The following is an 18,289-nucleotide window of genomic DNA, read 5'->3' on the forward strand; positions in this document are numbered from 1 at the left end:
TCTGGAGAGAATACATGGTAAGGTGATATTTGATTGACAATGAATATGGCAAGGCAATATATGCATAAATAAGATGAGTTCAAATAAGGAAAACACAAGAAAGGAAAGCTTTTATAGTGTATCAATATACTATAATGTATTAGTATTATACTATATTATTGTATTATATTGGGTTGTATCAATACTGATGATATTATCATGATTACATAATACCACATCTTTACCTATCTCTCTCTCTCTCTCATCAAATTCAAAATTTTTTGAATTTTTTCTTTTCTTTTATTGACATCCAAACATAGCCAAGGCAAACCATATTTTCCAAATTATTGAGGTTGGTCATGGTTGTAATTGGATGTCGGGAATCGAGACCCACCATTTAAATATGGTTCTTGGTCAAAAGTTGATTATTCCTAATTAATATGGTAGTAATGTTAGATGCATAATAAATAGTTAGAAAGCCAGATTTTGAATCGGGCGAGTCACCTATATCAAGTTAAAAAAACAATAGGGTTTTTAATAAATACTCCCTTGAAAATGCCCACTTGTCCAAATACCCCCCTGCAATTTTTTTAATTGTAAATTCCTCCTATTTTCAAAACAGTGTGGCATTTTAATCCAGTCCATTAGTCTGGGACGTTAGAGGTTAGTTTTAGGAAATCTAATGATCAAAATGCCCTTACGATAAAAACCAATCAAAATTAAAGAGTAAAGTGACCTAATTGCCCTCATCTTCCCCAAATAGTTTAGAAAACTGAAAATCCAAAAAAACCCTAAAATCATTCAAAAAACCATCTTCCCCAAATCCTTTGCAATCTTCTTTGCATTGATGGCAAACCCATTTCAGAATTTGAGCCTGTTAGCATTATTTCTGTGGTGCATTAGTCAAATTTGTTCTGGGTTTAAGATTTAATTACTTTGTGGGTTTGTCTGTTGCAGGATTTTGGGGAAAGAAAGATTTGCAGTGAAAGAAGAGAAAGGAAGAACAATGAAAGCTACAAAGTTTAGGGTTCGATTTTCAGTGGAGATCAATAGTAGAACCAAAAGTCAAGGAATAAATACAACTTGGTCCAGTGGAAGAACAAGGAGCCAGACCTGAAACTTGAGTTGGATTTTCCAATTTAGATAGTCTTTTAACCCCAGAATTTGCAACCAGAATCCCTTAGGGTAGGGATATATCTTCCAAATTTTGAGAAGAAAAGAAGGAGATCGAACCAACTATGTGGGGCTGTTTGTATCGCCCAGAAAACAGAGTAACAGTATAGGTTTAAAGTAACTAAAATAAAAGAAGAAGATAGAACTAGGAGAGAGAGGAGGACGGCACAATTTGGATCCTCTATTGCCGAGCTGCCCGACAGGACCGTGCTGTCAAGACACGGTGAGGTGCGCAATGATCGCCTTACCCCCATTCGGGCAAGGCGCTCGGGCAGGGGTAAGGTGGTCATTGTATGCCTCGCTGTGTCTTGGCAGTACGGTCCTATCGAGCAGCTCGGCAGTAGAGGATCTGGATCACAACGGCAGCGTACATACACCGTGAGGTAAAACTCAACTTTAAAAGCTATTTTCCATTCCAATCTATCTCTCTCGTTCAATGGTTACATATATAAAGAAAAAAGAAAATTTAATTTTCCAAATCAAGCTCTCAGATTTCCAAATCAAACATATTGTTTAGGGTTCGATTTTCAGCAGAGATCAACCCTAGTAGTTTGGATAATCGTTTAGGGTTTGATTTTTAGTTTCAAATCCTAAATGATTTGGGGAAGATGAGGGTAATTTGGCCACTTTATTCTTTAATTTTGGTGGGTTTTAATCATAAGGGCATTTTGGTCATTAGATTCCCTAAAACTAACCTCTAACGTTCAAGACTAACGGACTGGACTAAAATGCTACACTATTTTGAAAGTAAGGGGAAGTTTACAATTAGAAAAGTTGTAGGGGGGCATTTGGACAAATGGACATTTTCAGGGGGCATTTGTTAAAAACCCAACAAAAAAACATGAAACCTGGTTAGGAGTTAGACTCGCTTAGATTTAAGAAATGATCAGACCAGATTTGAGTTAGTATGAGGTTTTTATTGGCTCGGTGTTTTTTACCCGAATCATGTGAAATTCACTTATTATTTTTTTTTTTTTTTCTAATTAGGTTGTATACCATACTTTGGTCTATAATTTAACAAAACCTTAAAATTTTTCTTTGTTACTTAAGCCTCCTTCTTCTTCTTCTTCTTCTTTTTGCTTTTTCTCTTCTTTCTTCTTTTTTTTTTTTTTTTTTTTTTTTTTTGTTTTTGTTTGTTCGTTCTCACATGTGAAGCAACCATAGCCTCAATCTCTCTTCACTCGCTCAGATCAGATTTGACCTGTGGGACTTACTACGTTTTAAAAAGAGCAAGTTGAGTTGAAGATCCTCGTTTTCAACTATGCTATAATGAAAAAACATTCCCATTACCCAATCTTTCTCTTTCTTTCTTGATAATTAAAACTAAACTGTAGTGGTAATACATTAAAAGCTAACAAAGTTGATGGATGAAATCGATTGTGTACTCTGGATTGCATAATTTAAATGGCCCTCTTGAGACTTGAGATTAAGACACCTAAAGCAATACTTTTTACCCTTTGATGTCTTTGTTAGATTCCAATCCAAAAGCCTCGTCTAGGAAGTGGAGAGGCCCACAAGTATACGAAGACACTCAAGGTTCCATACCTGCTGATACCTTCGGGATCGGGCTCCTCTGTAGCACAAGGGTGCGCTGGACATCTTACTGTGCGGCATCAGAGCTCGCCGTGTATATGAGCTCTCATTTAGATGGCTCGGATCAATGAAGCACAGATGAGCGTGAACACCATTTGACATGGTAATTACACTTCTTGGTGGATCTATATATGTGTGCCAATGTGAAGGACCTCCCATTTGATTGGGCTGTCAAATTTAAGTCTGAAACGGTTGGACCGATGAAAACCGATTAGTTAAGTTTAGACCAAACCAAACCTTTATTGGGCTGATTTCAGTCTGGGTTTTTATGCAATCGGTAGAAACTGAAACAAAATGGACTGATCGAAACCAAAAGAAAACCAAACCAAACCCAATTAAAAAACCAGGGAAAAACTAATAACGTGATCTACTAGGAGAGATCATCGCAATGACTCTTATGGAAGTTTTTCCGCAATATTTGCTTCCTTCTATTATCGCATGAGATAATGAAAACTATTCAAATGAAATCCTACCATTAACACATGTGATAATAGCTGTCTATCTTCTTGTAATACTGCTATTTAAATGGCACTCTTATGTAATCTTTCTCAATCAATTCAAGAATCAATCTCTTCCAAATTTATCATGGTATCAGCTTATTGACGATCTTGGCCTAATCCGATTGCTTTCTTCCTCCTTTCTTTCGTTTTTTCTCGTCCACCTTTCTTGCTTCATCATGCCGGACCAAGACAATATTCCGGTTGGTGAGTCCAGCAATGTGCAGGGAGATTCATCGCAGGCTTCTCCACTGTCTAGCATGGATCCCTTCTCCCCATATCACCTTCACCATTCAGATAACCCAGGTGCTCTTCTCGTCTCCACGCCCCTCAATGGCAATAACTATCCTACATGGCGACATGCCATGCGCATGGCCCTATTTGCGAAAAATAAAATGATGTTCGTAGATGGGAGTCTTCCGCGTCCCACTTCGCCACTTTCTGTTGTCCAGACTTGGGACCGATGCAACTTCATGGTGCTTTCTTGGATCCTTAATGTCCTCACTCGAACCATTGCTGACAGCGTGATATATGCTGAGATAGCCTCTTCAGTTTGGAAGGAGCTTGAAGACCGTTTCTCACGCGGCAATGCCTCTCGCGTTTTTCAACTTAAGCGCTCCATTGCAACTATACACCAGGGAACTGATTCCCTCTCCTCTTACTTCACACAGCTGAAGGTTCTCTGGGACGAATTAGCTTCTTATGTGGTTGTTCCATCATGTTCTTGCGACGCCCAAAATGCTCTTCACTCGACTGGCCAGCAAGAACGTGTGTATCAATTTCTCATGGGGTTATCGGATATATATATATGCCTAGATTCGTTCCCAAATACTTGCAATGGATCCCCTCCCTGATGTAAATAGGACATATCATCTTCTTCTCCAAGAGGAGCAGCAGCGCACCCTTTCTGCACCACCTGTTCTTGACACGGATACAATGGCCGTTAATCGATCTACCACATCCAAGGGTTCTCGCCCATTTGCTGGTTCCAACAGTCCTGATCTCAACCGCAATCATCCCTTTTGTGATCACTGCAAAATCCACGGCCACACTAGGGAGACTTGTTGGCCCTTACATGGATATCCACCTGGGCATTCAAAGCACCGTCATTCCTCTTCAACCCAGGCTTCTAAACCTGGTTCGCTTGCTGCCAATCAAGCCAAGGTAGCCACTGCTCCTCCGGTCCAGCCACCTGCGACCCAATCACCAGGGTCCCCTACTGCGTCCAGCCTCACCCCATCGCAGATTCAGCAGCTCCTATCGCTCTTGACCACGGATTCCACTGCTGCCCATGCCAATCTTGCAGGTATTGAACAGTGTTTTTCGGTTTCAGGTAAGGGTTCTCATTTTTGGCTACTTGACAGTGGGGCTTTCGATCACATGGTCTCTGATCTCTCATTACTCACAAATGTTACTTCTCTTGCCTCACCCATACCAGTTCGTTTACCCACCAGTGCTCATATGCCTGTTACTCATTGTGGCACACACCATCTTACTTCTGATATTATCCTTCGTGATGTGCTATATGTTCCTTCCTTTTCATTTAATTTATTGTCTATTAGTAAACTCAGTAATAATATTTCCTGTGTGGTTTCTTTTTTTTCTTCCTTTTGTGCCATTCAGGACCTTCCATCAAAGAGGTTGATTGGAATGGGAACGCTGCGTAACGGTCTCTATCACTTTACTTCGGGCAGTCCTAGTTCAATACCGAACATATCTCACGCCTTCTCATCTTCTCTTTGGCATATTCGCATGGATCACCCCTCTTGTGACCGTTTATCTATATTATCCAATAATTTGTCTAATGTAATTTCTAAGCATGGACATTGTGATGTGTGTCATCTGGCTAAACAAACACGGTCCCCATTTCCATTAAACACTTCTCGATGCACAGAAATATTTGCACTATGATATTTGGGGAGGTTATCCCACCCCGACGAACACTGGTGCTCATTATTTTCTAACCATCGTTGATGATTTTTCTCGATGTATTTAGGTATATCTAATGCACCAAAAGTCCGAAACTTATGCTCTTCTTCTCTCTCTTTTTGCATTAGTTAAAACCCAGTTTGGTACATCAATCAAGCAGATTCAGACCGATAATGGGAAGGAATTTTTTTCTAGACCATTTTAGGATTTTCTCTCTCAGGAGGCTGTCCATCACCAACATTCTTGCGTTGGGACTCCACAATAAAATGGGGTTGCCGAACGTAAACACCGGCATCTCCTCGAAGTTGCTCGTGCCTTTCGTTTCCAGGCTCATTTACCCTTATCTTTTTGGGGAGACTGTATTCTCACAGCCGCATATCTCATTAATCGGATTCCCACACCCAATTTGGGGGGGGGGGCAAAACACCACATGAGTTATTATTAAAAACTACACCCTCTTATGATCACTTGCGGGTATTCGGGTGCCTTTGTTACGCTCATGATCACCATCCTGGTCGTTCCAAATTCGACCCTCGTGCAATTCGGTGCATTTTTGTTGGTTACCCTTATGGTCAAAAGGGTTATCGGGTTTTCAATCTTACAGCCCAACAATATTTTGTGTCCCGCGATGTGGTTTTCCATGAGGATATATTTCCATACCAAACCACACCACCACTCCCTGTTCCGCACTCGGTCCTTCCTTTTCCCTCTGCTGAATTTGATGACCTTGAAACCATCTCACCATCCACATCACCACCTTCACCTGTAGCTGGTTCACCCACATCACCTCCAGCCACTTCACCCGCACCATTCATCGACCCCCCCATCTTGCGTCGCTTTGATCGGACTTATGCCCCTTCTACTCGTCTGAAGGATTTTGTGTGCAATGCCGTTACTCAGAGTTCCTCACCCATCACTTCGACATTGGTTGGTAACACACCTTATCCTCTACATAATTTTTTATCTTATGCTGGTTTTACTAATCACCATTCTGCCTTTATTTCTGCAATTTCTTCTGATCATGAACCATCTTCATTTCAAGAAGCTACTAAATATCCCCACTGGCAACAAGCCATATAAAATGAGATCTCAGCCCTGGAACAAAATAACACTTGGTCTTTGGAGCATCTTCCTGCAGGTAAACGGGCGATAGGTTGCAAGTGGGTTTATAAAGTCAAAAGACATGCTAATGGTTCCATCGAGCGCTATAAAGCACGTCTAGTCGCAAAGGGTTACACGCAACAAGAGGGGCTGGATTACAATGAAACTTTTGCCCCTGTTGCTAAGCTTGTCACGGTGCGGAGCTTATTGGCTGTGGCTGCAATTCGTGGTTGACACTTGCGCCAACTTGATGTTAACAATGCGTTCCTCCACGGTGCCCTTGACGAGGATGTCTATATGAGTCTCCCTCCAGGTTATGGCAAAGAGGGGGAGACCCATTTCTGTAAACTTCAGAAGTCTCTTTATGGCCTCAAGCAGGCATCTCGGAATTGGTTTGCTACTCTCACTAAGGCTCTCCTAGCTGCTGGTTTCATCCAATCTCAAGCTGATTATTCACTGTTTGTCAAGGGTGGTTCTGGTTCTTTTATGGCTGTACTTGTCTATGTTGATGACATAATCGTGGCTAGTAATGATCTCACTGCCATTCAACGGCTCATTTCATTCTTGGATAACCGTTTCCATCTCAAAGATCTGGGCAATCTAAAGTATTTTCTGGGCATTGAGGTAGCGCGCACCAATGATAGACTCTTTATCAATCAGCGAAAATATGCTTTGGATATTTTATCCGAATCAGGCCTCCTAGGTGCCAAACCCGCCACATTTCCAATGGAGCAGAATCATTGCCTAGCAGTTGACGTAGGCACCCCTCTATCTGATCCAACGCCCTATAGGCGGCTTATTGGGCGACTGATTTATTTAACAATAACCTGGCCGGACATCACGTATGCAATGAACACGCTTAGCCAATTCATGCATCAGCCTCGCCAGCCCCACTGGGATGCATCACTTCGCTTGGTTTGATATATTAAATCATCTCCAGGCACTAGGGTTTTCTTCTCGGCTGCCAGTTCCATTGTCCTCACTGCCTTCTCAGATTCGGACTGGGCTACATGTCCCTCCACACGCAGATCGGTCACCGGTTACGGCACTTTCCTTGGCGCCAACCCCCTCTCTTGGAAGTCCAAGAAACAAGTCACAGTTTCCAGGTCATCGGCCGAGGTTGAATATCGTTCCATGGCAGCTGCCACATGTGAACTCATTTGGCTTCACACCCTTCTTCAAGACCTGGGTGTCATGCTTCCCACACCTATGCGCCTATTTTGTGACAATCAAGCCGCTCTACATATTACTATGAACCCAGTGTTTCATGAGCGCACCAAACACATAGAGGTTGATTGCCACCTGGTTCGAGAGCGCATTTAATCCGGTTGTTTGAAGACTTTTCACATGTCCTCCAAGTTGCAATTGGCAGACATATTTACTAAAGCATTGGGGCGTGATCAATTCTTATTTCTCCTATCCCAAGTTGGGCGTTCGTAACATACACGCTCCAACTTGAGGGGGAGTAATAACATGATCTACTAGGAGAGATCAACTCAATGACTCCTATGGAAGTTTTTCCACAATATTTGCTTCCTTCTATTATCGCATGAGATAATGGAAACTATTCAAATGAAACCCCACCATTAACACATGTGATAATAGCTGTCTATCTTCTTGTAATACTGCTATTTAAATGGCACTCTTATGTAATCTTTCTAAATCAATTCAAGAATCAATCTCTTCCAAATTTATCAAAAACAATAAAAAAAGCATATTTTTATATATGAAAATCCAAAACCAAACTAGTAACAACCTGAAAATGGGCCAACAAGAACATATTAAGCCAAGCCAATAAAAGACCAAATCGAACTTTAGCTCAACGGTTTGGTTTCATTTTGAATCATTATCATCTCGAACAGGTTTAATTCAACCGAAACCTGACTAAAAAGTGATTATTCAATGAAGGGAAACATAACGCTACACGATCATGCAATGCACGCTACCCCTATGCCCAGACACAAGAGTACGCAAAATGATCGACACACCGCTGGTGATTTTTGCCTTTGTAGGGAGGTGTGCCGATCATCAATATGACAATATATGAGTTGAGTTTGAAATAGAAATCATGAATTCTTAAAGCTTTCTTCTTATTTATATTTGCATCGGTGTCTTTTTCCTTTAGAATTCTATAAGACTATACCTATATACGATGAAACCCCCATTTTCTTGGAAAAACTCTCATTGTCCTTGTTTTGGGTTCAATAATGTTTAGAAGAATCGATTAAGAACTGAAATTGAACCACCCATTAATTAATGTTCCTGGTTCTCAGATTTAAATCCAATCAACTTATGGATCCGATTCTGATCTTAACACTTTAGAACCGAAACCGCCAAGGGAAGGGGGTAGTCATGTGTTCTGCAGAAGGCACTGCTAGTAGGACAACCAAGGAAGAGAGAGATTTGGGATAGATAGGAATATGGGATGATGGTTTGTTTTAGGTCCGATAGTTAATTATGTTGTAGTTGAATCTCTCTCTCTCTCTCTCTCTCTCTCTGGTTTTGGGTTTGGGTTTGGATTTGGATTTGGGTGCCACTTTTCATTGATGCAGGATGGAAAGTGTTCAGGTAAGCAATGATTTAAGAGGAAAGAAATCTAATAAAAATCAAAGGCTTGGCCCAATAGGCCAATGGCCCACTAGGCCCTGAAAGACAGGGTACCGAGTACGACTCAGACAAGACTCCATTACTAATCCCATTTACTAAAGTAAAAGCTTCCTCGTTTACCGAGACATTTTCTCTCTTTCTTTCTTTCATTCTTTCTTTCTTTCTTTCTTTCAAAGTAGCTTTCATGGGTTTGTGAGGTGAGGTACTTATAAGATTTTTATGCCTTCATGGTGGTAGCAGTGATGCAATGATGGTGGACCTGTACACCTTCTTACTCTTACACACCATGAACTGAATAAATGAGAGACGTGGTGTAGCTATCATTTTCTCTACTACTTCCCATGTACTTAAATGACTAATTAATATCCCCAATCTGAGAGAGAGAGCGACCGAGTGTGTAAGTAGGGTAGATAGTTTGGTATTTATTGTGCCAATCAACCCCCACACTCACCATTGTAAGTATCGGTTAGGGTTCCATTGAATGTTGGTATGAACCAGAATCGAACCGATTTTGAAATTCAATACTCAAACCCAATATACTTTATACGGTTCTTATTCGGTTTCTAAAATTCAATTCTTACAAAGTTGAGCCAAATGTTTAAATTCACCTTGGGCCTACCTATCCAAGGAAAGCAAACATATCATGTCATATAAAGTTGGATCGAGTTTCCCTTCAACCATGATGAATGAGAATCCATTCACTGAAACGAAAAAGGTTTAGATGGACAAAAAAATATCAAAAGAGATTGGGAGTAAAATACTAAAACCTAATAAGGGTTTTTGCGAATCTTTTTCTCCATTCTTTGTCTTTTGTATCTAGAGGTATCATCACCGCATCAAGAAAAGTAATTAGATCCAGTTCGTGAGCCGTGAGTGGACTAGGCTCATAATTAGATCAGTCCTTAAACAAAGAAGTCTCTAAACCTTGCCTGAGGGCTCCACAGATTCTGTAAAACTCTCTCTCTCTCTCTCTCTCTCTCTTTTATCATGTATGAGAGTGAAGTTATGTGTCATGAAGGTCAATTGTGTAAATATACTACAAATCAAAGAGAGAGGGAGAACTTCCCACCTACAGTCTCAGCTTGCTTCCAATTTTAAACTCAATTAACAATCGCAGAACCCAGGCACACCTTAAGCTGAACTGGGATCCAAATGCTTTGCAAACTGAACCGGGTTCAAAGTTTCAAAACAGGGAAAAAACCAATTTTGGGTGGACCTGGTTGACCCAGGGTTGTATCATCCACCATATAAGACAAGATGGGTAAGTGCCAACCTTTAAGGTGATAGGGACATTCTCTCCCCTGTAAGCTGATAAGCCCAACTTCAGGAAAGATAGACATGTAAGTTATTTAGTTTAAAAAAACAAAAAAAATTAAAAGGCAAAATTTTAGTTAAGGGGCAGGGAAGGAGTTTGATACAATTACCCAAAAACATGGAACCCCTTTTACATAAACTGCCAAAAAGTAATAACCCTAAATAACAAAAGAAAAAAGATGATAAATTTCAATAATTAAGCAAAAGAAACAATGACTACCCGCCCATGATCTCTCCACAACTAATACAAACCCACATTAATGTTTCACTCTCTTTTTTCTAAACCAATTGTATTGCTTAAAGCTTTTAGGTATGATTTCCAGAAAAAAAATTATAGTTCCACATGTCACTTATATGACCATATTTGCCACTCAAATTTTTTTTCTTTGTGTAATCACTTCATGACAGATTTAAGTGCTGCACATTCTCAAAAAGAGCAAATAAAAATGGGAATTGGTTTTATGAACAGGAGTACGAATAATTATTATTTTCAATTCCTCTAATAGGGGGAGTAGACCCCATCTTAGGTAGTGTTTTCGAGTAGGGAGTAGGATGGTCATTCCCGCCTCCATGTGAAAAATTAGAGGAATTGGAGAAGGCACCGAATTGGAGGGGACAATGATTCCAAGAGTACCCCCAAAGCAGGTAAAATTAGGGATTGAGGTATTGGTATTGGGGATGATATCGGTCTCAGACGATACTGATATGATATCAATTCAGAACGCCCCGTATTGATCCTAAACGTTTTATCCCTATATTTCATTAAAAAAAACTTGGATTTTTTTTTTACAATCTACCTTTGATCCGATATCAATACCTGATCTAAGATCTGCCAATAATTGGTATCAGCCACAGACAATACCACCAAACCGATACTGATATCTCATTCCGTGAGATTTAATTTTCTTGACAATGGTATACTTTTTTTTTTTAATGAGGGTAAATCATATCATTTCATATGCTTAATACAAAATGTGTAGCTTTTAATAATAACATAATGACTAATCAATTTCAAATTATTTTGAGAACCATTTTGTATTCCTACATTAAATAACTTTTGAGAAAAATACATAAAGGGCAATCAAAAAAAAGTTACAGTGCTCATTTCACCATTTTGGTGTCATGAAGTGAATCACTTTTCAACATGGGTGGAGAGATATTGCGTGACTATATTTATGTGTATGTGCACATGCACCATTTAAATATATTTTTCCTTGTTATTGTATTTTTTTTTGGGCAAAAGGTGAAAAGAGAATCTTTTTTTTTTTTTTTTTTTTTTGGTTAAGAAAAGAGAATCTATTCATGGCACCAAAACGGTGGAGAAAAAAGATATTTATATGGTGCATGTGGATAAATACATATACCTTTTTTTTTTCAAAGAGGGTAAACTCTCACACCTATTGTCAATAGGATTAATAATCGATTGTCCTCATGGAAATCTAATATTCTCTCTAATGTAGGTCGACGTGTGCTCATGCAGTCGGTGTTGTCTTCTTTCCCATCTTATCTTACGAGTTGCTTTAGATTTCCTTTAAGTATTTGTCGAAAAATTGATTCTATTTGTCTTAATTTTTGGAATGGTAGTACCACTAATAGGAGAAAGTCATCTTTCATTGCTTGGAAAAACTTTGTGCTTACCACTAAGTATGGGTAGGCTAGGGTTTAGAAGAGCTAAGGATTACAATGAAGCCCTGCTCCTCAAACTTTGTTGGAGACTTCTTACGGAAGAAAACTCCCTTTGGGCTCTTGTGCTCAAAACCCGTTATTTCCCCAGAACCTTGCTTTTTGGACCCCAAAACTATTACCAAAAGGGGTTCATGGTCTTGGAATAGTATAACTTCCATCATCCCTTTTCTCAAGACTTTTTGCCTGAAAAAAAATAGGAAATGGTAATAACACATGTTTTTAGACTGATCCCTGGATTCCTTCCAATCCTGGATTCACCATTCGCCCTGGGGCTTCTCCCATGCTTTATCCCGAAAAAGTTTGCTCTTTTACTACCTCTGATGCTTGGGATGTGGAATTAATTTCGGGTTCTGCCCCCACTCTGTTATCCAAGATTCTGAAGGTACCGTTATCCAATAATTTGGAATTCTAGTGGGTGTACCTTGACTGAGAATGGAATTTTTAGTACTAAGGCTGCAACTAGATACAGTCAAGCCTTAACTACTAATCTTAATTTACCTCTTTTCTCATGGTGGAAATTTTTTTGAAAGCTCAATATTCATTCTAAATTTAAAATTTTCTTCTGGCATGTATTACATGCAGGGTTACCAGTTAAGGATACAATTTCGAAATGGACTCAATTGATCCCACTTGTGCTTTCTGTAGCACTTATGTCGAGACCCATTGGCATATCTTCCTCTCCTGTGATTGGGTCAAACACATCTGGGTAGCTGGTCCTCTGGGTCTGGGAACCGAGTTTATGTCCCACCCCTCTCTGGAACATCTCTGCATTTTTACTTTGATGAATCACAAGCTTGACAAGCTCTCTTTGAACTGGTTTTTTCTGTTTTTATTTTAACTTGTTATTTCATTTGGGAAACTAGGACTTGTATCTTGTTTAAGTCTGGTAAGATTAATCCTCTATTAGTCTTGAGGAAGGTTGATTATTGGCTGAACAACCTCAATATTTCCCCACCCCAACTGTCATCCTTGGATGTATCATTGAAGAGGATTTTCATTTTACCTCTATTCCTAATTTACCTACTTTGGATTTTCCTCTGTTGGTTTGTGCAAAAGACAGGACCAACGGGGTGGTCTTCATGCATTTTGTTAAAGGGCAAATTTATTTTGGTCACTGCAGGAACTTTATCCTATAAGCACGATATGGAACCAGAACTTTTTGGTCTTCTTACTGGATTAGAGCATGCCAAGAAACTAGGTTTGAAGATGAAAGACGTTTGGTTCTCAAACAAGAAATTGCCCGATCTTCTTCCATCTCCATCCCAAGCTCCTTGGCCCTTGGCACTTCTAAAACTTTTTTTGAAAATTATAGATATGGCTAGTGATGTCTCCATTTATCATAGTCTGGATGATAGCCTAACTTCTTTATTACGGTTTTGGACCCTCAAAGCCATAAACTCTAACTCCTCCTTTATCAATGTCTTAGATGTAAATTTGCCCTCGGCTTAAAATAAAATTTTCTTTGTTCCAAAAAAAACAGGAGGGTAAATCATATCATTTCATATGCCTACTCTAAAATATGCAACTTGTTTACAAAAAAAAAATAAAAATGCAACTTATAATAAGGACATAATGACTATTCACTTTAAGATTATTTTGAAAACCTTTTTAAACTCCTACATTAAATAACTATTGACAACAAAACACAAGGGACAATCAAAAGAAAGTTACAATTTTCCACTTCACCACTTCAATGACAATGGAATGCACCCTTCTCTAGATATACTATGGTTAGAATTGTCATATCAACAATCTACATGGCACACTAGGTGGGTCACCCATAACTACTCGGATCCAAATCTTCTACGGCGCAATTGCCCGTTCGGCCTGTGCTACGTAGACACAGGGCCACGTGCAATGATCGCCTTACCCCCGCTCGGGCGAGGCACTCGGGCAGGGGTAAGGTGGTCATTGCACACGGCCCTGTGTCTACGCAATACAGACAGGACGAGGCAGTGTGCCATGGAGAATTTGTTTCCTAACTACTTCGTGGAGGAAACATTTTTAACACCTTCTGTCACAAAAATTACAAAAAACAAGGAAACAAATATTTAAGTGGTGCATGCATGGTTTTAATGCACGGTATCAGATTGGGTGAATACGGTATCGGCACACATAGGTCGTATCAGACAAGTTTACCCTTGTTTTTCCTTTCAAAATGAATTTTTTTTTACTATTTTACCCCTTGTACATACCGTTTCACCAATACGGTATTGTCCAGGTATTGATATCAGTCTCCTTCACAACCATGCAGTATTGACCGTATCAAACGATCCGATATATACCGATACCTCAAACCATGGGTGCATGTGCACATACACATAAAATAAGGACCCAATTTCTCTCCCCCATGGTGAAAAAAGATCTCTTCATCAATTGCGATGTGACACTATGATAGGACTATGGGTTCATCAGTAACTTCCAAGGTTCCACCTAGGGCTGCAACAGGGTCGGGTTGGGCCGGGCAATATAGAACCCTAGCCCAACCCTAAGTCCCCATAGCTGAGCCCAGGCCCGACCCTGACTCAGGGTCAGAAAAATCCAACTGTGACCCGCCCTCATGGTCGGGCCGGGGTGACCTTGATTGGACTTGATTATGGGGAGGGGAAAGAAATGCATGGGCTGCAATGGGCCGGGGAGAACCTGATCAATTTTACATAAAATAACACTATAATAAAATGTATTATATCACTTATTTTCTTCATATATAATATATTATATAAAAAAATGTGGTTGACGTTTAAAGTTTATAACATATATATTATATCAATATATATTTTATAGTATAACTTAAATCAGGGTTGGGTCGGGTCGGGCTGGGCCAAGCTTAGCCCGAGGCCTCTACCTTAACCCGACCCTGACCCTGACTCAAGGCCAGAAATTTCCAACCCTGACCCGCCCTCAGGGCCAAATATCTCAGCCTAGGCCCTATTCGGGCTCAGGGCGGGCTAGGGCGGGTTCGGGCCGACAGGGCCAAACTTGCACCCCTAGTTCCACCCCCATTGTTCATGTTCCGAAATACCTTTCTCCTATCCAATCAAAGGAACAAATGTGCTAGGTAAAGAGATTCTACGAAAACTTACTCTTAAATATAATGATGTATGGTATGAAAAAAAAAACTCTTTGCAACCATGGCATGTGGAACAATCCTAGTTGAATTTCCACAGGAACTAATAGTGGGCACAATGCACCTCTGAAAGAAGGGCTCCAGTACTGTAGGGCTTCCTCTTAAAAAAAAAAAAAAAACCCCGACCATTCACTGGGACTCAGGCTAGCCTCAAGAAATTTTATTAAAAAATAGCTAAAAAATCGATTACACGGGGGGGACATAACCCGCCTAACCCCAAACCCACAAGGAGAACACTCCTCTCACACAAGACACCTTGGAAAACCCATACACAAGACTAAAAACAAGAATTAAATTCTAAACACTGGCAAGCTAGCTTTATCCTCACGAATAATGCACCGAAGATCTGCCGATAAACTCTGCTCAGAAAAGTAAGTTTTATTATTAGTTTCTGTGCAAACCAAGTTAGCTAACCAGTCTGCTGCCCAATTGCTCTCCCTGTACGATTATAACCGCTCTTAATGAATCGCAACAGGAGATGACCTCTTGAAACCAATACCAAGAACTCCACTGATTGCATTTTTTTTTGGATAATAAAATTCACAATCATGGTCGAGTAAGAATTAATATAAAAATCCGAAACACCCAACTCCTCAGACAACTGAAGGCCATCTACTAGCGCTCTAAGCTTGGCCACAGAGTTGGTGCAAACACCATAAAAATTTGAGAATGCTGCCAGCACCCGACCTTCACTGTCTCTAACCATTCCGCCTCCTCTACCCAAGCCATGATTTCCTTTACAAGCACCATCAATGTTTAATTTCACCGAATTAAAAGGTGAACACCAATAAATAGGGCGGGGAGGCATCACATTCGGCCTAGGCTGATTAACGCTAAAAATCTGCAGAATCAGAGTCTCTCTCATCGAGGGCTTTACCTGAAGCTTGGAAGGATAAGGAATTTCGTGAACCCAACCTTTAATTTTCTCAATAATGGCTGACGCCGATCATTGATTTTCTCCATGCCTTCTATTGTTCATTCTCTCCATAATTCCCACATGATAAGGGAAGGTAACAAACCTGTAATGAAAGCACATAACCTCTTTCCATTGGCATGAGAATGCTAGGACAACACCCTACTATGGACGTCATGTGTAGGAATAACTAGTACCACATCCATTAATTGTGCAAAAAAACCCCAGACTTTCATGTGTAGTGTAGGGCTTCCTGCCTTCTGAATAATAATCATAATAGACAAAGACATATGGGTTAAAGAGATTAGGGAGAGGGACAGGCACACTGCACATTTGCGATAAACTAGAGGGCAGAATCAATGGGGGTGTAGGATGAGGTATCTTGCAGGAGGAGAGGGGGTCAATTTAAAGGGGGGAAGAGAGAGAGAAGCACAGTAGGCACTGGCTTACGGTACACGGGCGGTGTGTCTACCCTTCTCCCAAGAGATCATTACTAATTATGAGTATAAGCAAATGTAACCCCAAAGATGACTGGAAGTCTGGAACTCACTTGCCCTTCTTTATTTTCCATAGTAACTCACTTTGATTGGTACGAAAGTAAATCAACTGGCATTCACATCTTATCGGCTTATATAAACCAAAGAGAATTTAAATGTTTCTCCTGTCTATCTACCTACCTTTCTGCAGCATTAGTAATCGCCTTGGTTGCTTCTTTGTTCTTTTTATAACACTTCTACGGGATTAAAATTGCAGCGGCACAATTTGCTCCATTAGGATTTGGTGCATTCAGCCCAGCCCACCCCAGCCCAGCATGGGAGACCACCAATAGGCTGGCTGGGCTGGCTTGGGCCCCCATTAATAGTGTCTTGTTATAACCTCTAACCATGGGTGTCAATTTGGGATCTGAACTGGGAATCGTCCCAGAACCATCCCGTTAAAACCTGATACCTATTAATGGGACGATGCTGGGATCTGATTTTGGTACCAAATAATAAATGGGACAGGACAATTCTGGGACAGGATACCCAATGATACCAGAACAGTAATGCCAGTTAGGTACCAAATGGGACCGAAACTACCAATGCCCTTTCAAATGCTATATTTCATGTCTTCTTGTTCAAGTTTTATGGCTAGAGTTTGATGTATTTGAATAACATTTTCTCTTAAGGAAGTTTCTGCTGATAGACCTTCGGTTATTTCTATAAATTTGTTTAGTGATAGCACTAAAATTATATATGCACTTGTTTATTTCATCCTTTCATTTCTTAGTCATTGTTTTGAGAAGCTTATATATGATCTTAAAGAAATTAAAAAAATAAAACCATGAAATTCAGTTAATCATGGTTTCACATTCTAAGTTGCTTTCAAAAGTTAAGAATGCCTTGGATCTCATAGTAGTGAAAAGATCCACAACACTACTAATTAAACCAAATCATTAGAAACCATTAAAGTTCTTCTCCTATTTTTCTACCAAGCTTAGAACTATTTAGGAACCGGTATCGTCCCATCCCATCCCATCCCGTTGTTAATCAAGACTAGGACCTAGGTTTGATCCCGTTAACTAAATGGGACATTATTGGGATTGGCACCAATACAGATTTGTCCCGAACATCGGGAACCATCCCAATTGACACCCTTACTCTAAACAAAGTCAATTGGCCATATCTTGCAAATCACTACAGTTGAAAAATTCCAATAACAATCCATGAATGGAACAAAAAATGGCAAAGGTTTGCACCAATGATTTTGATTTGGATCCTTTGTGGCCTGAGGTTGAGCGGCCATCGTGCTACCCTCAACCCCCTAGCCACCACGTTGTATTCCATTCCAATCCAATGGTTGGTAGATGAACCCATTTAAAATTGCCGCTCAAAATTCAAAATGGTTGGAGCTCATCTACCAACCATTGGATAGGCATGAAATCTGACGTGACGGCCTGGGAGTTGAACACAACACGATGGCTGCTCAACCCCAAACTGCAAAGGATACAAATCCTTGTAGGAAAACTCGGATGAGAAGATCGAATAACGTTTTGCAAAAACACAATTATGGTTTATGTTTCTCCGTTACATCTTTGTTCCCATTCATCAAACTGGCTTTAATAAGGGGTTTGGGGTCGAGGGGCTCAAGTATCTAAAGATAAAATAATAAAGGCAAGAGAACACCAACCAGCCATGTGACCCCTGCACGGTTGCACCAGTGTGGGGCCAATGAAAATGCGCACAGAGGCATTGGTTTGGATGAGATTTTGATTTCATTGGGGGCTAAACGGTCTTTTCACGTGCTCCTGTGTCTAGGTGTAGGAACCATGTGACCGATTAGCATTTTTCCAAAATAATAATTCAAATCAGAAGCAGAGGCTTCATTTTA

The sequence above is a fragment of the Telopea speciosissima genome, chromosome 7 (assembly GCF_018873765.1).
Source record: "Telopea speciosissima isolate NSW1024214 ecotype Mountain lineage chromosome 7, Tspe_v1, whole genome shotgun sequence".
Classification (NCBI taxonomy): Eukaryota; Viridiplantae; Streptophyta; class Magnoliopsida; order Proteales; family Proteaceae; genus Telopea; species Telopea speciosissima.